General features: G+C 35.3%; 1 non-coding gene across 1 annotated transcript; it reads left to right on the top strand.

Moving 5' to 3' along the window:
- Positions 1-21,421: 21,421 nt before the first annotated feature.
- On the top strand, positions 21,422-21,528 carry LOC139860753 (small nucleolar RNA R71). Its single transcript, XR_011763376.1, has one exon. It is a non-coding gene; the product is annotated as a small nucleolar RNA R71 (small nucleolar RNA).
- The last annotated feature ends 337 nt before the right edge of the window (positions 21,529-21,865 follow it).

The raw sequence follows: 21,865 nt of genomic DNA, 5'->3' as shown, positions 1-21,865 counted from the left end.
ATGCCCGAGAGACATATTAAATTAATGTGGCTAATATTTTATGATCCAAGTTTGGTCATACCCAATAACAAACTTACCGATACCTTATAAGTATTTAATCTTAACGAATGGATCGTTAAATAAATACGCGACACTTGGATTTTAGAAAATGGGTTTTCTAAAATGTAATCACTTGAGATAAATTATTAGGATAATTTATATATAATTATTTATAGGTTTAAATAGTTATGTTGTGTTATATTTTATAAATTGGTTTATAAAATAAAAGTAACTTAACAAATGCATTATACTTTATACAAGTTTTATATAAATGCATGCTAATATTATTACAAGTTTTATAAATTACAAAACTTGTTATAATATATACAATGGTGGGCAGATTTTGGGACTTCAAGAAGTCCATCCCATGCTTATTCCTTGTTACTTTTAATAACACATTCCCTCATGTGCATGCTAGTTCAAAAACCAAGCATTTTGACTCAAGAAAACCTCTCACAAGTCCAAAAACTCTCTGAATTTTTATGGACAGCATGCTGGACGATTTCTAACAGCAAAAGGGAGAGGTTTTAGCTTGGTAATATAGCTCATTACTTCCATGTTCAAGATGCATGTGTACCAAGGCTTTCAAAGACCAACACATGCATTCAAAACATATCAAAAACACACTTGAAATCTGCTGTTTTTCAGCTCATTCTGGCCGAAAATATTCATCTCACAAAGAAGGGTCTTTGGTTCATTTTCAAGTTCATTTAAAGTGTCATTAAATCCTAACCAAAAGCTAGGGTGTTGGTGCATAAGTTTGGGATATAACAACTTGAGGTTTCATACTTTTGGAGCTCTATTCTTTATCATCATCTTCATCATTTTTCTTACCTCCTAACTTGGAGTAGGTACATCCTTTTAAACTAGCTCTTTTACATTTAAGCATATTTTCTAGACTTGATCTATTATGGAATTCATATTAAATGGTTAAACATATTGAAAGTTTTTCATGATAAATTGCTTCCGCTTTAATGTTGTAACATGCATGTTTATGAAACTTGTTAATATGATGAATTCCAACAATGGTATCTAGAGCCGAGGTCATAGAAATATGCTTCTTGTATTTGGTTTGAAAACCCATTTAGATTACAATCTAGTAACATGCATGAAACTAGAATGTAAAAAATTTTGGGTTTTGGGTGGGATATATTTTGGCCGAAATTTTGGGGTTCCAAAAGGGGTTTGGAACTTCAAATTTGGTTAAGTTTTGTTGTTAGTTGTTGTTCACAATCAAGTCTTGACCTTGTGGTTGGATGTGTGTATGTTTGGTTGTAATATTCATTCATTTTGGTTTGTAATAATTGTGTAATTTGGTGATGTAATTTATTCTATTTTGATATGTAAAAATAGATTAGGTTGTAATTTCTTTTCCTAGAAAAAAAATGTATTAGGTTATATATTTTTTGTAAAAAGAAATGAAGATTCAAGATGATGAAGGAAGAACACAAGATGGAGCATATGGATGCAAGATTAAGTGGGAGATTTTGAAAAATCTCTTACTTTGTGATCTAACCCTTTAGGTGACACTTGTTTTCGGCTAAACAAGTGTCCACCACCTTGGCTTGATTGTGAACATTGTTGTTATGCATGCTTGTATGATTATTGTGTTTGTATGTTTGGATGCTACAAGTAAAATCACATGTTAACAACTTGCAAAATGACATTATAATTGGTTATATTAGAAACAACATAAGGACTTAATAAAAAGGTTATTAAGAACAACAAAAGGATAACATATAAAATGGTTTATACAAGTTTATTGGATATAAAACTTGACATGAAAAATGGATTTTCAAATGGACCACACACTAAATGCATGTTAGTGTATGGAAATTTGTTTTCTTAAACTAGAATAAAGAAAGCCTAAAATCCCTTTAAACTAAAACAAGGAAAACAAGTTTAATGCCATCCTTTTGTGGGACACTTGAACATAGTAGGGAACTCATAATGGGATAAAGGTCACCTAACCGTTATGAGCTAACTAATATGGTTAAGGTAAAATTCGCATGCTTGTGGGATAAAGGTCACCTAACCACTTGTATGTTAATTTTACAAGTTTACACAAGTAGGACGACTTGATTTGGGAATCATAAACTTAGGGTCACCGAAGCATGAGGAACAAATAGGCGTTGATGGGATAAATATGCCATGTAAAAGGATTGCATAATCCCATAATTTAGAAGTTGCAAAAGGATTGCAATTGTCATTATGACTACCTAGCTAAATCAAATAACGGGATAAAGGTCACCTAACCGAAATTTGATTTACCGTTGGATTCTAATATTTAATAAGTCAATTAAAATATAAAAGGGTATTGTTTATTAAATTTAAAATCAATACTTAAATGAACTTTGTTAAATTTTGTAGATGGCCGCCAACAACAACAACAACATGCAAAATGCACCACTTAACCTAAACAACCTATCGTTAAGGTCTCTCCTCGAGAAAGACAAACTCAACCATACGAACTTTATGGATTGGTTCCGTAATCTTAGAATTGTCCTTAAACTTGAGGATAAAGCGTATGTGTTGGAGGACCCTATTCCCGACCAACCGGATGAGGAAGATGTAGAGGGCATGGCTTATTGGGATAAGTATTGCGCCGATTCGGTGCAAGTCGCTTGCCTAATGCTTGGGACTATGATACCCGAACTCCAAAAAGATTTCAAGCATCATAGTGCATATGACATGATCACTCAATTGAAGGAGATGTTCCTTCAACAAGCTCGTGTCGAGCGCTTCGAAACGGTTCGAGCGCTACATGCATGTCATATGGATGACACCCAATCCGTTTCATCTTATGTCCTCAAGATGAAAAGCCTCATTGATCGCGCAAATCGTCTTAATCTTAACATATCTAATGAGCTAGCCACGGATCTTATCCTTAACTCCTTGTCAAAGAGGTTTGACCAATTTGTAATTAATTATAATATGAATGGGATGGATAAGACCATTGGCGAACTTCATGGCATGCTAAGGACGGCGGAAACTAGCAAGGGTAAAAGGGCTTCACCCGTGCTAATGGTCAATGATGGTGGGTCTAAAGGTAATAACACCTCTAAGCCAAAGGCGGCTAAGAGGAAAGGACCCGCTCATCAAGGCAAGGGAAATGAAATGTCCCGTTCTTATTGATTAAAAACGTTCCATATTAATTGATTTCGTTGCGAGGTTTTGACCTCTATATGAGACGTTTTTCAAAGACTGCATTCATTTTAAAATAAACAATAACCTTTATTTCATCAATAAAGGTTTAAAAAGCTTTACGTACATTATCAAATAATGATAATCTAAAATATCCTGTTTACACACGACCATTACATAATGGTTTACAATACAAATATGTTACAACAAAATAAGTTTCTTGAATGCAGTTTTTACACAATATCATACAAGCATGGACTCCAAATCTCGTCCTTATTTAAGTATGCGACAGCGGAATCTCTTAATAATCACCTGAGAATAAACATGCTTAAAACGTCAACAAAAATGTTGGTGAGTTATAGGTTTAACCTATATATATCAAATCATAATAATAGACCACAAGATTTCATATTTCAATACACATCCCATACACAGAGATAAAAATCATTCATATGGTGAACACCTGGTAACCGACATTAACAAGATGCATATATAAGAATATCCCCATCATTCCGGGACACCCTTCGGATATGATATAAATTTCGAAGTACTAAAGCATCCGGTACTTTGGATGGGGTTTGTTAGGCCCAATAGATCTATCTTTAGGATTCGCGTCAATTAGGGTGTCTGTTCCCTAATTCTTAGATTACCAGACTTAATAAAAAGGGGCATATTCGATTTCGATAATTCAACCATAGAATGTAGTTTCACGTACTTGTGTCTATTTTGTAAATCATTTATAAAACCTGCATGTATTCTCATCCCAAAAATATTAGATTTTAAAAGTGGGACTATAACTCACTTTCACAGATTTTTACTTCGTCGGGAAGTAAGACTTGGCCACTGGTTGATTCACGAACCTATAACAATATATACATATATATCAAAGTATGTTCAAAAATATATTTACAACACTTTTAATATATTTTGATGTTTTAAGTTTATTAAGTCAGCTGTCCTCGTTAGTAACCTACAACTAGTTGTCCACAGTTAGATGTACATAAATAAATCGATAAATATTATCTTGAATCAATCCACGACCCAGTGTATACGTATCTCAGTATTGATCACAACTCAAACTATATATATTTTGGAATCAAGCTCAACCCTGTATAGCTAACTCCAACATTCACATATAGAGTGTCTATGGTTGTTCCGAAATATATATAGATGTGTCGACATGATAGGTCGAAACATTGTATACGTGTCTATGGTATCTCAAGATTACATAATATACAATACAAGTTGATTAAGTTATGGTTGGAATAGATTTGTTACCAATTTTCACGTAGCTAAAATGAGAAAAATTATCCAATCTTGTTTTACCCATAACTTCTTCATTTTAAATCCGTTTTGAGTGAATCAAATTGCTATGGTTTCATATTGAACTCTATTTTATGAATCTAAATAGAGAAGTATAGGTTTATAGTCGGAAAAATAAGTTACAAGTCGTTTTTGTAAAGGTAGTCATTTCAGTCGAAAGAACGACGTCTAGATGACCATTTTAGAAAACATACTTCCACTTTGAGTTTAATCATAATTTTTGGATATAGTTTCATGTTCATAATAAAAATCATTTTCTCAGAATAACAACTTTAAAATCAAAGTTTATCATAGTTTTTAATTAACTAACCCAAAACAGCCCGCGGTGTTACTACGACGGCGTAAATCCGGTTTTACGGTGTTTTTCGTGTTTCCAGGTTTTAAATCATTAAGTTAGCATATCATATAGATATAGAACATGTGTTTAGTTGATTTTAAAAGTCAAGTTAGAAGGATTAACTTTTGTTTGCGAACAAGTTTAGAATTAACTAAACTATGTTCTAGTGATTACAAGTTTAAACCTTCGAATAAAATAGTTTTATATATATGAATCGAATGATGTTATAAACATCATTACTACCTTAAGTTCCTTGGATGAACCTACTGGAAAAGAGAAAAATGGATCTAGCTTCAATGGATCCTTGGATGGCTCAAAGTTCTTGAAGCAAAATCATGACACGAAAACAAGTTCAAGTAAGATCATCACTTGAAATAAGATTGTTATAGTTATAGAAATTGAACCAAAGTTTGAATATGATTATTACCTTGTATTAGAATGATAACCTACTGTAAGAAACAAAGATTTCTTGAGGTTGGATGATCACCTTACAAGATTGGAAGTGAGCTAGCAAACTTGAAAGTATTCTTGATTTTATGAAACTAGAACATTTGGAATTTATGAAGAACACTTAGAACTTGAAGATAGAACTTAAGAGAGTTCAATTAGATGAAGAAAATTGAAGAATGAAAGTGTTTGTAGGTGTTTTTGGTCGTTGGTGTATGGATTAGATATAAAGGATATGTAATTTTGTTTTCATGTAAATAAGTCATGAATGATTACTCATATTTTTGTAATCTTATGAGATATTTCATGCTAGTTGCCAAATGATGGTTCCCACATGTGTTAGGTGACTCACATGGGCTGCTAAGAGCTGATAATTAGAGTGTATATACCAATAGTACATACATCTAAAAGCTGTGTATTGTACGAGTACGAATACGGGTGCATACGAGTAGAATTGTTGATGAAACTGAACGAGGATGTAATTGTAAGCATTTTTGTTAAGTAGAAATATTTTGATAAGTGTATTGAAGTCTTTCAAAAGTGTATAAATACATATTAAAACACTACATGTATATACATTTTAACTGAGTCGTTAAGTCATCGTTAGTCGTTACATGTAAATGTTGTTTTGAAACCTTTAGGTTAACGATCTTGTTAAATGTTGTTAACCAAATGTTTATAATATCAAAAGAGATTTTAAATTATTATATTATCATGATATTATGATGTACGAATATCTCTTAATATGATATATATACATTAAATGCCGTTACAACGATAATCGTTACATATATGTCTCGTTTCAAAATCATTAAGTTAGTAGTCTTGTTTTTACATATGTAGTTCATTGTTAATATACTTAATGATATGTTTACTTATCATAGTATCATGTTAACTATATATATATCCATATATATGTCATCATATAGTTTTTACAAGTTTTAACGTTCGTGAATCACCGGTCAACTTGGGTGGTCAATTGTCTATATGAAACATATTTCAATTAATCAAGTCTTAACAAGTTTGATTGCTTAACATGTTGGAAACATTTAATCATGTAAATATCAATCTCAATTAATATATATAAACATGGAAAAGTTCGGGTCACTACAGTACCTACCCGTTAAATAAATTTCGTCCCGAAATTTTAAGCTGTTGAAGGTGTTGACGAATCTTCTGGAAATAGATGCGGGTATTTCTTCTTCATCTGATCTTCACGCTCCCAGGTGAACTCGGGTCCTCTACGAGCATTCCATCGAACCTTAACAATTGGTATCTTGTTTTGCTTAAGTCTTTTAACCTCACGATCCATTATTTCGACGGGTTCTTCGATGAATTGAAGTTTTTCGTTGATTTGGATTTCATCTAACGGAATAGTGAGATCTTCTTTAGCAAAACATTTCTTCAAATTCGAGACGTGGAAAGTGTTATGTACAGCCGCGAGTTGTTGAGGTAACTCTAGTCGGTAAGCTACTGGTCCGACACGATCAATAATCTTGAATGGTCCAATATACCTTGGATTTAATTTCCCTCGTTTACCAAATCGAACAACGCCTTTCCAAGGTGCAACTTTAAGCATGACCATCTCTCCAATTTCAAATTCTATATCTTTTCTTTTAATGTCAGCGTAGCTCTTTTGTCGACTTTGGGCGGTTTTCAACCGTTGTTGAATTTGGATGATCTTCTCGGTAGTTTCTTGTATAATCTCCGGACCCGTAATCTGTCTATCCCCCACTTCACTCCAACAAATCGGAGACCTGCACTTTCTACCATAAAGTGCTTCAAACGGCGCCATCTCAATGCTTGAATGGTAGCTGTTGTTGTAGGAAAATTCTGCTAACGGTAGATGTCGATCCCAACTGTTTCCGAAATCAATAACACATGCTCGTAGCATGTCTTCAAGCGTTTGTATCGTCCTTTCGCTCTGCCCATCAGTTTGTGGATGATAGGCAGTACTCATGTCTAGACGAGTTCCTAATGCTTGCTGTAATGTCTGCCAGAATCTTGAAATAAATCTGCCATCCCTATCAGAGATAATAGAGATTGGTATTCCATGTCTGGAGATGACTTCCTTCAAATACAGTCGTGCTAACTTCTCCATCTTGTCATCTTCTCTTATTGCCAGGAAGTGTGCTGATTTGGTGAGACGATCAACTATTACCCAAATAGTATCAAAACCACTTGCAGTCCTTGGCAATTTAGTGATGAAATCCATGGTAATGTTTTCCCATTTCCATTCTGGGATTTCGGGTTGTTGAAGTAGACCTGATGGTTTCTGATGCTCAGCTTTGACCTTAGAACACGTCAAACATTCTCCTACGTATTTAGCAACATCGGCTTCCATACCCGGCCACCAAAAATGTTTCTTGAGATCCTTGTACATCTTTCCCGTTCCAGGATGTATTGAGTATCTGGTTTTATGAGCTTCTCTAAGTACCATTTCTCTCATATCTCCAAATTTTGGTACCCAAATCCTTTCAGCCCTATACCGGGTTCCGTCTTCCCGAATATTAAGATGCTTCTCCGATCCTTTGGGTATTTCATCCTTTAAATTTCCCTCTTTTAAAACTCCTTGTTGCGCCTCCTTTATTTGAGTAGTAATGTTATTATGAATCATTATATTCATAGATTTTACTCGAATGGGTTCTCTGTCCTTCCTGCTCAAGGCATCGGCTACCACATTTGCCTTCCCCGGGTGGTAACGAATCTCAAAGTCGTAATCATTCAATAATTCAATCCACCTACGCTGCCTCATATTCAGTTGTTTCTGATTAAATATGTGTTGAAGACTTTTGTGGTCGGTATATATAATACTTTTGACCCCATATAAGTAGTGCCTCCAAGTCTTTAATGCAAAAACAACTGCGCCTAATTCCAAATCATGCGTCGTATAATTTTGTTCGTGAATCTTCAATTGTCTAGACGCATAAGCAATCACCTTCGTTCGTTGCATTAATACACAACCGAGACCTTGCTTTGATGCATCACAATAAATCACAAAATCATCATTCCCTTCAGGCAATGACAATATAGGTGCCGTAGTTAGCTTTTTCTTCAATAACTGAAACGCTTTCTCTTGTTCATCATTCCATTCAAATTTCTTCCCTTTATGCGTTAATGCAGTCAAGGGTTTTGCTATTCTGGAAAAGTCTTGGATGAACCTTCTGTAGTAACCAGCTAGTCCTAAAAACTGGCGTATGTGTTTCGGAGTTTTCGGGGTTTCCCACTTTTCAACAGTTTCTATCTTTGCCGGATCCACCTTAATACCTTCTTTGTTCACTATGTGACCGAGGAATTGAACTTCTTCCAACCAAAATGCACACTTTGAAAACTTAGCGTACAATTCTTCCTTCCTCAATACTTCTAACACCTTTCTCAAATGTTCACCGTGTTCTTGGCCATTCTTTGAGTAAATAAGTATGTCATCAATGAAAACAATGACAAACTTGTCAAGGTATGGTCCACACACTCGGTTCATAAGGTCCATGAACACAGCTGGTGCATTAGTTAAACCAAACGGCATGACCATAAACTCGTAATGACCGTAACGTGTTCTGAAAGCAGTCTTTGGAATATCATCTTCTTTCACCCGCATTTGATGATACCCGGAACGTAAGTCAATCTTTGAATAAACAGACGAGCCTTGTAGTTGATCAAATAAGTCGTCGATTCTCGGTAGTGGGTAGCGGTTCTTGATGGTAAGTTTGTTCAACTCTCGGTAGTCGATACACAACCTGAATGTACCATCTTTCTTCTTGACAAACAAAACAGGAGCTCCCCACGGTGATGTGCTTGGTCGAATGAAACCATGCTCTAAAAGTTCTTGTAATTGGCTTTGCAGTTCTTTCATCTCGCTGGGTGCGAGTCTGTAAGGAGCACGAGCTATTGGTGCAGCTCCTGGTACAAGATCTATTTGAAATTCAACGGATCGATGTGGGGGTAATCCCGGTAATTCTTTCGGAAATACATCGGGAAATTCTTTTGCAATGGGAACATCATTGATGCTCTTTTCTTCAGTTTGTACTTTCTCGACGTGTGCTAGAACAGCATAGCAACCTTTTCTTATTAGTTTTTGTGCCTTCAAATTACTAATAAGATGTAGCTTCGTGTTGCCCTTTTCTCCGTACACCATTAAGGGTTTTCCTTTTTCTCGTATAATGCGAATTGCATTTTTGTAACAAACGATCTCCGCTTTCACTTCTTTCAACCAGTCCATACCGATTATCACATCAAAACTCCCTAACTCTACTGGTATCAAATCAATCTTAAATGTTTCGCTAACCAGTTTAATTTCTCGATTCCGACATATATTATCTGCTGAAATTAATTTACCATTTGCTAATTCGAGTAAAAATTTACTATCCAAAGGCGTCAATGGACAACTTAATTTAGCACAAAAATCTCTACTCATATAGCTTCTATCCGCACCCGAATCAAATAAAACGTAAGCAGATTTATTGTCAATAAGAAACGTACCCGTAACAAGCTCCGGGTCTTCCTGTGCCTCTACCGCATTAATATTGAAAACTCTTCCACGGCCTTGTCCATTCGTGTTCTCCTGGTTCGGGCAATTTCTAATAATGTGGCCTGGTTTTCCACATTTATAACAAACTACATTGGCATAACTTGCTCCGACACTACTTGCTCCGCCATTACTCGTTCCGACACCATTTATTCCTTTCGTTCTATTAACCCCTGGTCCGTAGACCTCACACTTCGCCGCGCTATGACCATTTCTTTTACACTTGTTGCAAAATTTGGTGCAGAACCCCGAGTGATTCTTTTCACACCTTTGGCATAGTTGCTTCTGATTGTTGTTGTTGTTGCGGTTATTATTGTTGTTGGGATGATTGTTGTAGTTGCTGTTGTTGTTGTTGTTGTTGTTGTTGTTGTTGTGCCGTTTGTTGTAGTTGCGATTGATGTTGCGATTGTTGGGATAATTGTTGCGATTATTGTTGTAATTGCTGTTGTTGTTGTATTGGTGATTCTTATCACCGTTTTCCTCCCACTTTCTTTTGACTTGCTTCACATTGGCCTCTTCAGCAGTCTGTTCTTTAATTCTTTCTTCAATCTGGTTCACTAGTTTGTGAGCCATTCTACATGCCTGTTGTATGGAGGCGGGCTCGTGTGAACTTATATCTTCTTGGATTCTTTCCGGTAATCCTTTCACAAACGCGTCGATCTTCTCTTCCTCATCTTCGAATGCTCTCGGACACAATAGGCACAATTCTGTGAATCGTCTTTCGTACGTGGTAATATCAAATCCTTGGGTTCGTAACCCTCTAAGTTCTGTCTTGAGCTTATTGACCTCGGTTCTGGGACGGTACTTCTCGTTCATCAAGTGCTTGAATGCTGACCACGGTAGTGCGTACGCATCATCTTGTCCCACTTGCTCTAGATAGGTATTCCACCATGTTAACGCAGAACCTGTGAAGGTATGCGTAGCGTACTTCACTTTGTCCTCTTCAGTACACTTACTTATGGCAAACACCGATTCAACCTTCTCGGTCCACCGTTTCAATCCGATCGGTCCTTCGGTTCCATCAAATTCCAAAGGTTTGCAGGCAGTGAATTCTTTGTAGGTGCATCCTACACGATTTCCTGTACTGCTAGATCCAAGGTTATTGTTGGTATGTAGCGCAGCCTGTACTGCGGCTATGTTTGAAGCTAGAAAAGTACGGAATTCCTCTTCATTCATATTCACGGTGTGTCGAGTAGTCGGTGCCATTTCCTTCAAAATAGTTAAATGGAACAAGTTAATCATACAGAATATTAAGAGTAGTTAATAGTATTTCGTAGCATAATATGAACTCATTTATAAAAGCTTTTTCTTCATATTAGCGTTTTATAAGTTTAAATTCGGGTAGTACCTACCCGTTAAGTTCATACTTAGTAGCTAATATACAATTCAACTACTACAATTCTATATGAAAAACTGATTGTAATAATATTTCGCGTTCAAACTTTTATACAATATTTTACAAACTTACAATACCGCTTATTTTACATAAAGCATGAAATATAGCACACAATAACTTTGATACAAGATAGTTGTGAAGACAATTCTAGCTAGTACACAAGTCGTTCGGCAAAGGCAATAAAGACACGTAATTCATACGTCCAGAAACAAGTCATGCATTCTGGTTTTACTAGGACTACTTCCCATCCTTGGTCTTGTGCAACATAACCGTTATGGCCGTTGATAAGACAGCGTGTTGTAACGTCGTCAAAGGGACGAGGGTTACGTAATGTCCAACAGTCCCGTAATAATCTAAAAACCTCATTTCTTACTCCAATTACCGACTCCGTCACTTGTGGGAACGTTTTGTTTAATAGTTGTAGCCTGATGTTCTTGTTCTCACTTTGGTGAGAAGCAAACATTACTAATCCGTAAGCATAACATGCTTCTTTATGTTGCATGTTAGCCGCTTTTTCTAAATCACGAAGTCCAATATTCGGATATATTGAGTCAAAATAATTTCTTAACCCGTTGCGTAAAATAGCATTTGGGTTCCCCGCAATATATGCGTCAAAGTAAACACATCGTAACTTATGGGTTTCCCAATGTGATATCCTCCATCTTTCAAACGAAAGTCTCTTATAAACCAAGACATTCTTGGAACGTTCTTCGAATGTCTTACAAACTGATCTCGCCTTAAATAGTTGTGCCGAAGAATTCTGGCCGACTCTAGACAAGATTTCATCAATCATGTCTCCGGGTAGGTCTCTTAAAATATTGGGTTGTCTATCCATTTTGTGTTTTTATACTGTAAAATAGACAAGAGTTAGATTCATAAAAAAAATACTTATTAATACAAGCAATTTTTACATATATCATAAAGCATAAGCATACTATATTACATATATTACACCACACGAATACAACTATCTTATTCCGACTCGCTTGTTTCTTCTTCTTCGGTTTTGGTTCGTTTTGCCAAGTTTCTAGGGATATATGATGTTCCCCTAATACGAGCCGTCGTTTTCCACATTGGTTTAGAAAAACCTGGTGGTTTAGAGGTTCCCGGGTCATTGTTACAACTTAAGGACTTCGGGGGTTGACGATACATATAAAGTTCATCGGGGTTGGAATTAGATTTCTCTATTTTTATGCCCTTTCCCTTATTATTTTCTTTTGCCTTTTTAAATTCAGTTGGGGTAATTTCTATAACATCATCGGAATTCTCGTCGAAATCCGATTCATCGGAGAATTGGTAATCCTCCCAATATTTTGCTTCCTTGGCGGAAACACCATTGACCATAATTAACTTTGGTCGGTTGGTTGAGGATTTTCTTTTACTTAACCGTTTTATTATTTCCCCCACCGGTTCTATTTCTTCATCCGGTTCCGATTCTTCTTCCGGTTCCGATTCTTCTTCCGGTTCCGACTCTTCTTCCGGTTCCTCTTCGGGAACTTGTGAATCAGTCCACAAATCATTCCAATTTACATTTGACTCTTCATTATTATTAGGTGAGTCAATGGGACTTGTTCTAGAGGTAGAGATATATCACATAATATCAAACACGTTAAGAGATTAATATATCACATAATATTCACATGTTAAAAATATATAGTTTCCAACAAAATTTGTTAAGCAATCATTTTTCAAGTAAACACGGTCGAAGTCCAGACTCACTAATGCATCCTAACAAACTCGATAAGACACACTAATGAAAAATTCTGGTTCTCTAAGACCAACGCTCTGATACCAACTGAAATGTCCCGTTCTTATTGATTAAAAACGTTCCATATTAATTGATTTCGTTGCGAGGTTTTGACCTCTATATGAGACGTTTTTCAAAGACTGCATTCATTTTAAAATAAACAATAACCTTTATTTCATCAATAAAGGTTTAAAAAGCTTTACGTAGATTATCAAATAATGATAATCTAAAATATCCTGTTTACACACGACCATTACATAATGGTTTACAATACAAATATGTTACAACAAAATAAGTTTCTTGAATGCAGTTTTTACACAATATCATACAAGCATGGACTCCAAATCTCGTCCTTATTTAAGTATGCGACAGCGGAATCTCTTAATAATCACCTGAGAATAAACATGCTTAAAACGTCAACAAAAATGTTGGTGAGTTATAGGTTTAACCTATATATATCAAATCATAATAATAGACCACAAGATTTCATATTTCAATACACATCCCATACACAGAGATAAAAATCATTCATATGGTGAACACCTGGTAACCGACATTAACAAGATGCATATATAAGAATATCCCCATCATTCCGGGACACCCTTCGGATATGATATAAATTTCGAAGTACTAAAGCATCCGGTACTTTGGATGGGGTTTGTTAGGCCCAATAGATCTATCTTTAGGATTCGCGTCAATTAGGGTGTCTGTTCCCTAATTCTTAGATTACCAGACTTAATAAAAAGGGGCATATTCGATTTCGATAATTCAACCATAGAATGTAGTTTCACGTACTTGTGTCTATTTTGTAAATCATTTATAAAACCTGCATGTATTCTCATCCCAAAAATATTAGATTTTAAAAGTGGGACTATAACTCACTTTCACAGATTTTTACTTCGTCGGGAAGTAAGACTTGGCCACTGGTTGATTCACGAACCTATAACAATATATACATATATATCAAAGTATGTTCAAAAATATATTTACAACACTTTTAATATATTTTGATGTTTTAAGTTTATTAAGTCAGCTGTCCTCGTTAGTAACCTACAACTAGTTGTCCACAGTTAGATGTACATAAATAAATCGATAAATATTATCTTGAATCAATCCACGACCCAGTGTATACGTATCTCAGTATTGATCACAACTCAAACTATATATATTTTGGAATCAAGCTCAACCCTGTATAGCTAACTCCAACATTCACATATAGAGTGTCTATGGTTGTTCCGAAATATATATAGATGTGTCGACATGATAGGTCGAAACATTGTATACGTGTCTATGGTATCTCAAGATTACATAATATACAATACAAGTTGATTAAGTTATGGTTGGAATAGATTTGTTACCAATTTTCACGTAGCTAAAATGAGAAAAATTATCCAATCTTGTTTTACCCATAACTTCTTCATTTTAAATCCGTTTTGAGTGAATCAAATTGCTATGGTTTCATATTGAACTCTATTTTATGAATCTAAATAGAGAAGTATAGGTTTATAGTCGGAAAAATAAGTTACAAGTCGTTTTTGTAAAGGTAGTCATTTCAGTCGAAAGAACGACGTCTAGATGACCATTTTAGAAAACATACTTCCACTTTGAGTTTAATCATAATTTTTGGATATAGTTTCATGTTCATAATAAAAATCATTTTCTCAGAATAACAACTTTAAAATCAAAGTTTATCATAGTTTTTAATTAACTAACCCAAAACAGCCCGCGGTGTTACTACGACGGCGTAAATCCGGTTTTACGGTGTTTTTCGTGTTTCCAGGTTTTAAATCATTAAGTTAGCATATCATATAGATATAGAACATGTGTTTAGTTGATTTTAAAAGTCAAGTTAGAAGGATTAACTTTTGTTTGCGAACAAGTTTAGAATTAACTAAACTATGTTCTAGTGATTACAAGTTTAAACCTTCGAATAAGATAGTTTTATATATATGAATCGAATGATGTTATGAACATCATTACTACCTTAAGTTCCTTGGATGAACCTACTGGAAAAGAGAAAAATGGATCTAGCTTCAATGGATCCTTGGATGGCTCAAAGTTCTTGAAGCAAAATCATGACACGAAAACAAGTTCAAGTAAGATCATCACTTGAAATAAGATTGTTATAGTTATAGAAATTGAACCAAAGTTTGAATATGATTATTACCTTGTATTAGAATGATAACCTACTGTAAGAAACAAAGATTTCTTGAGGTTGGATGATCACCTTACAAGATTGGAAGTGAGCTAGCAAACTTGAAAGTATTCTTGATTTTATGAAACTAGAACATTTGGAATTTATGAAGAACACTTAGAACTTGAAGATAGAACTTGAGAGAGTTCAATTAGATGAAGAAAATTGAAGAATGAAAGTGTTTGTAGGTGTTTTTGGTCGTTGGTGTATGGATTAGATATAAAGGATATGTAATTTTGTTTTCATGTAAATAAGTCATGAATGATTACTCATATTTTTGTAATCTTATGAGATATTTCATGCTAGTTGCCAAATGATGGTTCCCACATGTGTTAGGTGACTCACATGGGCTGCTAAGAGCTGATCATTAGAGTGTATATACCAATAGTACATACATCTAAAAGCTATGTATTGTACGAGTACGAATACGGGTGCATACGAGTAGAATTGTTGATGAAACTGAACGAGGATGTAATTGTAAGCATTTTTGTTAAGTAGAAATATTTTGATAAGTGTATTGAAGTCTTTCAAAAGTGTATAAATACATATTAAAACACTACATGTATATACATTTTAACTGAGTCGTTAAGTCATCGTTAGTCGTTACATGTAAATGTTGTTTTGAAACCTTTAGGTTAACGATCTTGTTAAATGTTGTTAACCAAATGTTTATAATATCAAAAGAGATTTTAAATTATTATATTATCATGATATTATGATGTACGAATATCTCTTAATATGATATATATACATTAAATGCCGTTACAACGATAATCGTTACATATATGTCTCGTTTCAAAATCATTAAGTTAGTAGTCTTGTTTTTACATATGTAGTTCATTGTTAATATACTTAATGATATGTTTACTTATCATAGTATCATGTTAACTATATATATATCCATATATATGTCATCATATAGTTTTTACAAGTTTTAACGTTCGTGAATCACCGGTCAACTTGGGTGGTCAATTGTCTATATGAAACATATTTCAATTAATCAAGTCTTAACAAGTTTGATTGCTTAACATGTTGGAAACATTTAATCATGTAAATATCAATCTCAATTAATATATATAAACATGGAAAAGTTCGGGTCACTACAGGAAAGGGGAGGATGGTTACCCCAACCAAAAACAAGAACAAGAAGCAAAAGGTTGCCGGACAAGAAAACCCCAAGGAAGACCCGTGTTTCGGTTGCGGTGAAATGGGTCACTGGAAACGCAACTGCCCGGTCTACCTTAAGGAGTTGAAGGAAAAGAGGGATGCGGGACAATCCTCAGGTAATATATATATATGTGGTATATATAGAGCTTAGTATTACTTCTTCTAATACAATACCCTGGATGTGGAACTCACATTTGCAATTCTTTGCAGGGGTTCAAAAGAAGTAGCAAGCAAACGGGAACATCAAGTCTCTTTATGGGTAATGGAGCCAAAGTGCAAGTGAAGGCTCAAGGAGACTTTGTGTTAAAGCTTCCAAGTGGTTTGGAACTTATTTTGAATGATGTTTTGTATGCACCTGATTTATGTCGAAACATTATTTCCGTTTCCCGTTTAAAACAATGTGGTTTTTGTCTTAATTTTGTTGATAATGATATCCACGTTTATTTAGATAATGTATTCTATTTCAAGGCTTCGCCTTTAAATGGAATTTATGAATTGGTTCATAATGACACATCATCTAGTAGCTCAATATACCATACAAGCACCAAGAAACTCAAAAGGGATTTGAGTAATTCCTACTTATGGCATTGCCGCCTTGGTCAGATAAACAAGAACCGAATGCATGCACTTCAAAAGAATGGACTTTTGAAATCAAATGAGATGGACTCGTTTGATGTATGTGAATCTTGTTTGCAAGGCAAAATGACTAAAGCACCTTTCAAAGGGACCTATGAAAGGGCTAAAGACTTATTGGGATTAATACATTCGGATGTATGTAGACCCTTCACGCCCATGACTAGAAATGGTGAAAGATACTTCGTTACATTCATTGATGACTTCAGTCGTTTCAGATATGTCTACTTGTTAAGACATAAGGATGAAACTTTTGAAGCATTCAAAGAATATCAAAACGAAGTACAAAATCAACTCAACAAGACAATCAAGGTACTTCGTACCGATAGAGGAGGTGAATACCTAAGCGATGCTTTCCAAGATCATCTTAGGAGTTGTGGGATTATCTCACAACTTACTCCACCAGGAACACCCCAACTTAATGGAGTTTCTGAAAGGAGGAACCGAACCCTAATGGATATGGTTCGATTTATGATGGCAAGAAGCTCGTTACCTCTTTCGTTTTGGGGTTATTGTCTATGCTCCGTGGCTCATATTTTAAATATGGCCCCAACCAAGAAAGTGGAACGAACTCCTCATGAGATGTGGTTTGGAAAACCTCCTTCTCTTTCATACTTGAAAGTATGGGGATGTGAGGCTTATCCAAAGCGCTATAATGCTAATAAGTTGCATGCTCGATCCACGATGTGCATCTTCATAGGATATCCCAAGGATGATATGGGATACTATTTCTATGATCCGACCGAGCAAAATGTATTTGTTGCTCGAAAGGCGGAATTCCTTGAAACTAAGTTCCTAATGGAAGGAAATAGTGAAAGGAAAATAGACTTTGAAGAGGTTCAAGATTAAATATATGATACACAATTGGTTGACACTAGCACTCAACATGAAAATGTTAAGAATGATCAAGTGGTTGATCAAAGTATACAAGACGTTCGAAGATCTAGTAGGATTAGTAATCCCCCTGAGAGATATGGTTTTCTCGTGGATGGTTGCTATACGGTTGATTTGGATGAACCCACAAACTACGAAGATGCTTTATCAAGGATTGATAAAGACAAATGGCAGGAAGCCATGAATGCCGAGATGCAATCCATGTATGAAAACCAAGTTTGGGAACTTGTTGTGCAACCTCCTAGCTCTAGGCTAGTTGATTGCAAATAGCTTTTCAAGAAGAAAACCGACATACATGGAAACTTGGATACATACAAAGCTAGACTTGTAGCAAAAGGTTTCACTCAAACTCAAGGGGTTGACTATGATGAAACTTTCTCGCCTGTGGCAATGCTAAAGTCTATTAGGATATTATTTTCCATTGCTGCTCACTATGACTATGAAATATGGAAAATGGATGTCAAAACCGCTTTCCTAAATGGATATCTTGAGGAAGATGTCTATATGGTACAGCCCAAAGGTTTTGTTGATCCGAAATGTCCTGAAAAGGTATGCAAGTTAAAGAAATCAATCTACGAATTGAAACAAGCATCTAGAATGTGGAATCATCATTTTAATGAGGAGGCAAATAAATTTGGCTTCATTAAAAATGGTGATGAAGCTTGTGTATACAAAAAGGCTAGTTGGAGCACCATCATGTTCCTCGTACTATACGTGGATGATATATTGTTATTTGGGAATGATATTAACACAACGCAAGGAGTCAAAACTTGGCTTAAAAGTTGCTTCTCCATTAAGGACCTTGGAGAAGCACAATATATATTGGGGATAGGGATCTATAGGAATAGATCCAAGAAATTGATAGGTTTAGGTCAAAGTGCATACATTGATAAAGTCTTGAAAAGGTTCAAGATGGAAAACTCTAAGAAAGGTTTGGTACCTATTCAAAGAGGAACCGTTCTTAGTTCATCTCAGTGTCCTACCACGAAAGATGAACAAGAGAGAATGAAGAATGTCCCATACGCATCTGCTATTGGGTCAATCATGTATGCAATGATATGTACAAGACCGGACGTGTCATGCGCTCTAAGCTTGACAAGTAGATACCAGAATAACCTAGGAAACAGTCATTGGGTTGCTGTTAAAAGTATATTGAAATACCTTAGGAGGACTAAGGATATGTTTCTAATATATGGGTCTGGTGAAGAGGAACTCGCAGTAAAAGGTTACGTGGATGCGAGTTTCCAAACTGATCGAGATGACTTTCGATCACAATCCGGTTATGTCTTCATGTTAAATGGAGGTGCTCTTGGAAGAGTTCAAAACAGGATGTTGTTGCGTTATCCACTACAGAGTCGGAGTACATTGCCGCATCATTGGCAGCCCAGGAAGCTGCATGGATGAAGAAATTCATCGATGACTTAGGGGTGGTCCCTTCCATTCAGGACCCTCTTGAGATCTTTTGTGACAACGAGGGTGCGATTGCTCAAATCAAGGAACCTCGTGCTCATCAAAAGACTCGTCACATTGAGCGGAGATTCAACTACATCAGGGATGAGGTTGAAAAGGGAAATATATGTATTCACAAAGTTCACACAGATCACAATGTTGCGGATCCACTCACGAAGCTTTTACATGGGCCAAAACATGAGGGACATGTTTGTGCATTAGGGCTTCGATATTCTAGTGATTGGACATGATCTATTTTATGTATTGTAACGGAACGAATTAGTTCAAACTCATTAATATAATTATGGTATTAATTTAATTTTGAGTCATGTTCCAATTTTGCATATTTTATCCTTGAATAAATAATTATTCTAAATTCCGTAGTTGATCACATTTGTGGGAACAAGTGTGAGGTCTAGACTATTATGAACTTGGATTGGTTAACATTCAAATGGTGAATGTGGGGCAAGGTTGCAACCAAGGTTCATAGATATTTGTGGGACACAAATATTGGAAGACCCGCTCTCAAGATTTACTGTATGGAGCCTTTGTGGTTGATCACTTGTAATCTTGAGTAAAGGAGAATATCATTGTATCCTCTGACCTGAGATACATATTGGGTTCAGATATTCACCGCATATTGTGCCTTGATTCTTTCCTTCGCTATTCTGAAAAGGTAGCTCATAAGGGAGGCTTCAGGTATGATACAAAGTGTAGTGTCTAGGACGTATGTATCCAAGATGGAATTTGTCCCTCTTATTTGTTGAGAGTCAGATGTCTAAGGCCTGATAAAGTTAAATTTATAAGAGAGTGATCACTATATGTCTCTTGGATTTAACATGACATCTAGGACGAAAGGATATAATGAAAAGATTCACCTATATATCAGTTCGAGTAGGGAGCTCAAAAGGGATAATGTTATTGAATGGCACAAAGTCATAACATATTGGGGGTGATGGACGGTCGTTAGGTGGTATCCATCACTTGCATTAATTTCTTATGTTTCTCGTGCAAGTGGGAGATTGAAGGTTTTTCATATGCCCGAGAGACATATTAAATTAATGTGGCTAATATGTTATGATCCAAGTCGGGTCATACCCAATAACAAACTTACCGACTCCTTATAAGTATTTAATCTTAACGAATGGATCGTTAAATAAATACGCGACACTTGGATTTTAGAAAATGGGTTTTCTAAAATGTAATCACTTGAGATAAATTATTAGGATAATTTATATATAATTATTTATAGGTTTAAATAGTTAGGTTGTGTTATATTTTATAAATTGGTTTATAAAATAAAAGTAACTTAACAAATGCATTATACTTTATACAAGTTTTATATAAATGCATGCTAATATTATTACAAGTTTTATAAATTACAAAACTTGTTATAATATATACAATGGTGGGCAGATTTTGGGACTCCAAGAAGTCCATCCCATGCTTATTCCTTGTTACTTTTAATAACACATTAAAAAACCAAGCATTTTGACTCAAGAAAACCTCTCACAAGTCCAAAAACTCTCTGAATTTTTCTGGACAGCATGCTGGACGATTTCTAATAGCAAAAGGGAGAGGTTTTAGCTTGGTAATATAGCTCATTACTTCCATGTTCAAGATGCATGTGTACCAAGGCTTTCAAAGACCAACACATGCATTCAAAACATATCAAAAACACACTTGAAATCTGCTGTTTTTCAGCTCATTCTGGCCGAAAATATTCAGCTCACAAAGAAGGGTCTTTGGTTCATTTTTAAGTTCATTTAAAGTGTCATTAAATCCTAACCAAAAGCTAGGGTGTTGGTGCATAAGTTTGGGGTATAACAACTTGAGGTTTCATACTTTTGGAGCTCCATTCTTCATAATCATCTTCATCATTTTTCTTACCTCCTAACTTGGAGTAGGTACATCCCTTTAAACTAGCTCTTTTACATTTAAGCATATTTTCTAGACTTGATCTATTATGGAATTCATATTAAATGGTTAAACATATTGAAAGTTTTTCATGATAAATTGCTTCCACTTTAATCTTGTAACATGCATGTTTATGAAACTTGTTAATATGATGAATTCCAACAGTAATATCGCATCCTTGGTAGAATATTTGTACTATTTGATAAGTGTCTAAACCATGTTGAGGACATCCTCTCAACAACTTTCTAAATCTTGTCCATGCCTCATATAGAGATTCATTTGGCTTTTGCGTGAACGTAACAATTTCTCCTTGAAGTCTCACGGCTTTAGATGCCAGAAAGAATTGTTTAAGAAATTTCTCAACTAAAACATCTCATGTGTCAATCGCTCCTTCAGGTAATGATTCTGACCAATCTTTGGCTTCTCCCTTTAAAGTCCAGGGAAACAACATGAGATATATCTGTTCATCCTCAACTTCTCTGATTTTAAATAGAGTACAGATCCTATTAAAGGTACGAAGATGTTCGTTTGGATCTTCTTTTGGCGTATCACTATATTGGCATTGATTAGTTACCATGTGTAGGATTTGTCCTTTGATTTCATAATCTGGAGTATTAATGTCTGGCTTAATAATGGCGTGGCCTTGGCCTGTGCGT

Source organism: Rutidosis leptorrhynchoides, chromosome 7, assembly GCF_046630445.1.
Source record: "Rutidosis leptorrhynchoides isolate AG116_Rl617_1_P2 chromosome 7, CSIRO_AGI_Rlap_v1, whole genome shotgun sequence".
Classification (NCBI taxonomy): domain Eukaryota; kingdom Viridiplantae; phylum Streptophyta; class Magnoliopsida; order Asterales; family Asteraceae; genus Rutidosis; species Rutidosis leptorrhynchoides.
This window is presented reverse-complemented; position numbering and strand designations above follow the sequence as displayed.